Source organism: Hibiscus syriacus, unplaced genomic scaffold (genome assembly GCF_006381635.1).
Source record: "Hibiscus syriacus cultivar Baekdansim isolate YM2019G1 unplaced genomic scaffold, ASM638163v2 tig00110009_pilon, whole genome shotgun sequence".
Lineage (NCBI taxonomy): Eukaryota > Viridiplantae > Streptophyta > Magnoliopsida > Malvales > Malvaceae > Hibiscus > Hibiscus syriacus.
Window position 1 is genome coordinate 2,658,473 of NW_024062561.1, and position 3,845 is coordinate 2,662,317.

Genomic DNA, 3,845 nt, shown 5'->3' on the forward strand with positions numbered 1-3,845 from the left:
GAAACAGTAATAATAGTGATGTTACATATGTATCTCGTATACGGAAGGGTATACGGGAGATGGGTGTTACATTTATTGGTATCAGAGCCACAGGTTTAGCCAATTCTCGGCCGAATCAACTGTAATTTTCAAAGTAAGAAGAGTTAACATGCCACTAATATGTCAAGATTACTGATAAGGTATAGAATAAATATGATAAGATGTCTCTCCTTACTAACTTAAGTATTATCTTTATGCATGTTACAATATATGTTGGATTCTATGAATTCAAGAAGAGTGGCTTGACAATAGAGTAGAGAGATGGATCGAATACTGAAAGCTATAAAGAAAATAGTGAACATCGGATTCATCTGAGAATGTCAGTGCACTGACGCCTCAAGGTATTCTTGTTCCGGAGTTTGGAGCTTTTATGTAAGCTCTCAACGCTGTCTTAAAAAGGTTCCAACCTCCACCATATCCCCCTGCTCCTCCATTACCATGAATGCTAACTACGAAAGAGTTAAGAAGTTTATAAGCTCCTGAGTTCAGGGGAAAAGAAGGTGAAGGTCCTATGGACGAATACTTATGGTTGAACGATGTGATGACGTTGTTGGAAAGTCTGTAGTGTTATGATAATGAAAATCTTGGTGGAGTTGTATCGTTACTCAGATGATCGGCTCAAGCATGGTGAACAAACTCAATGATGTATGCGTCGCCTGAGAAAGTGAACTAGAAGTTATTCCAAGAGGAGTTCAAGACCAAGTATATCGGGGAGCAGTTCATGAGATTGATGTTGTTGAAGTTTCTTAGCTTGAAACAAGGTGATCGAATGGTGCAAGAGTATAAGGCCGAATACAATAAGCTCAGCCGTTATGCTACAGAGTTTGTCCCTAATGATAAAGCTCATCGAGATTAGTTCATTGAGGGTCTAAGGCCTAAGCTAAAAGAGATGATGTTTGCATTAAATTTGTCTAGTCTTCAATAAGTGATAAATAGAACGAAGGCGATTGAAAGAGCTCAAGAGGAGACTCTAACTGTGGAGCAGAGTATTCAGATGGGAAAAAGGATTAGAATGTCTTCATCTACACATTATGCTAAGAGAGGTAAAGGATCAGGTTCCTGATATACTGATAGAACGGATGCTACTCCAGTTGCACAGAAGTCTAAGCAACCCCATTCCTTTGCTGCAAGCTCGGGTAGAGCTTTTAGAGAAAAAGGTAACCCATGTCAGACATGTGGTGAATTTCACCGAGGAGTGTATAGAGTGCTCTCTGGCGCTTGCTTTATTTGTGGAGGAATGGGTCATTATGCTAAGAGTTGTCCATAGAGATCTAGGGATAAATTAGTACAATATGAGAGATCAGTAGCAACACCTAGTAGAAGCAGAGGAAGAGGAAGGTCAGTCGGTCAATCTGAGGCTAGCCAAAGACAACAGACTAGGGGAGTGACCCGAGTTTATAATATAAAGACCAATGATGATCGACATCATCCAGAGATCATAATAGGTACATTTCACCCTTTTGATGAACCTATTTTTGTTATAGTTGATCCTGGTTTTACGCACTCATATATTAGTACAAAGTTGGTTAGAACTAGAGGAATTCCTTTAGAATTAATTTATAGTGAAATAATAGTGGTGAACCCTTTGGGACATAGTGCAAGAGTAGCATGGGTATGTATAAATTGTTCAATTAAGATTCAAGGGGTTGTGTTTTTGGCAAATTTGATGTAGTTATCCTTTGATGAGTTTGAAATCATTTTGGGAATGGATTGGTTGTCTTCACACCATGGATGGGTAGATTGTCATCAAAAACGATTATTCCTAAAGGATATGAAAGTCTCTGAAATTGTGGTGATAAGTGAGAAGGCAAAATCCCTGTCCAATGTGATATCGACTTTGACCGTAAAGACAATGATGTCAAAAGGATGTGTAGCATTTCTAGCTAATGTAATAGACACTAGAGTTCCGGAAGTAAGATTGCAGGATATCCCCACCGTCAGGGAGTTTCAAGAGGTTTTCCTGAAGAGTTACCGGGTTAACCACCAGATCATGAAGTATAATTTAGAATTGAGGTTTATCTGGGTACTGAACTAGTTTCTATGGCTCCGTATCAAATGGCTCCAACGGAGTTAAGGGAATTAAAGGCACAGTTGCAAGAATTACTCGACAAAGGATTTATTAGACCCAATGTCTCTCCTTGGGGAGTGCATGTACTATTTGTAAAAATGAAAGACGAGTCTATGCAATTATGTATTGACTATCGTCAACGAAATAAGGTAACAATAAAGAACAAGTATCCTCTTCCAAGGATTGATGACTTGTTTGATCAGTTGAAAGGTGCAACAGTGTTCTCTAAGATAGATCTGAGGTTAGGGTACCATCAGTTAAAGATAAAAAAGGAGGATATTTCTAAGACGACTTTTCGGACTCAGTACGAGCACTATGAATTTGTAGTAATTCCATTTGGAATAACAAATTCCCCTGCAATATTTATGGATTAATGAACAGAGTATTCCAACCGTACTTAGATCAGTTTGTAGTAGTGTTTATAGATGATATCTTGATATATTCCAAACCAAGGGATGAGTAAGATGCTCATTTTCGGGTGGTTCTTTAGATACTTTGCGAAAAGAAGTTGTACACGAAATTATCTAAATGTGAATTTTGGTTATCTGAGATTACTTTCTTTGGTCACATAGTATCTGCAGAAGGAATAAGAGTGGATCCCAAAAAGATTCAAGCCATAGTGAATTGGAAACCCCTAAGGAATGTTTCTAAAATTCAGAGCTTTTTGGGGATTGTTGGTTATTATAGGCAATTTGTGAACAAAATTATGATGATATATTCCATTAACTAAGTTGTTACGGAAGGATATGCCTTTTGATTGGATAGATAAAAGCCAAGAAAGTTTTGAAATGCTAAAGAGAATAGTAACTGAGGCTACAGTGATCATGCAACCTGAGTCGAGTAAAGAATATGTTGTTTACAGTGATGCATCCCATAATAGGTTGTGATGTGTGCTGATGCAAGAAGGTAAGGTTGTGGCTTATGCCTAAAGATAGTGGAAGAATCATGAGAGAAATTACCCGACACGTGACTTAGAATTGGCCGTAGTGGTATTTGCTTTAAAAATCTGGTACTATTATTGGTTTTTTGAGCGTTGCCATGTTTACACAGATCATAAAAGTTTAAAGTATTTGTTGACTCATAAAGAGCTGAACTTAAGGAAGAGAAGATGGATTGAGCTCCTAAAAGATTATGATTTGGTTATTGACTATCATCTGAGAAAGGCTAATGTGGTAGCATATACGCTCAGTTGAAAAACTTTTAAAACTTAATGGCTTAATATTAATGTATGCCTTTAAAGGAAGATGGTGCTTTGATTGATGAATTAAAGTTATGGTCGAACATCAGGTGGAACATGTCAGCAAGTGAAAGCTGAACATCAGGTGCCACCTGGGTTACTACAGCCAATATCTATTCCTGAGTGGAAGTGGGATCGAGTCACAATGGATTTTGTTTCGGAACTACCGTTATCGCCAGGTAAAAAGGACTCGATTTGGGTAATAGTAGACAGATTGACCAATACGACTCATTTATTCCGGTTCGAGTAGATTACTCATTGGATAAACATGCGGAGTTATATATAAAATAGATAGTTAGATTACACGGAGTACTGATATCGATAGTGTTCGATCGAGACCCAAGGTTTACTTCAAGATTTTAGAAGTCCTTGCATGAGGCAGATACTCGATTGAAATTTAATACAGCTTTTTATCCGCCAACATATGGGTAGTCAGAGCGAGCTATTCAGATACTGGATGATATGCGTAGGGCATGTGTGATTGAATTTAAGGGATCATGG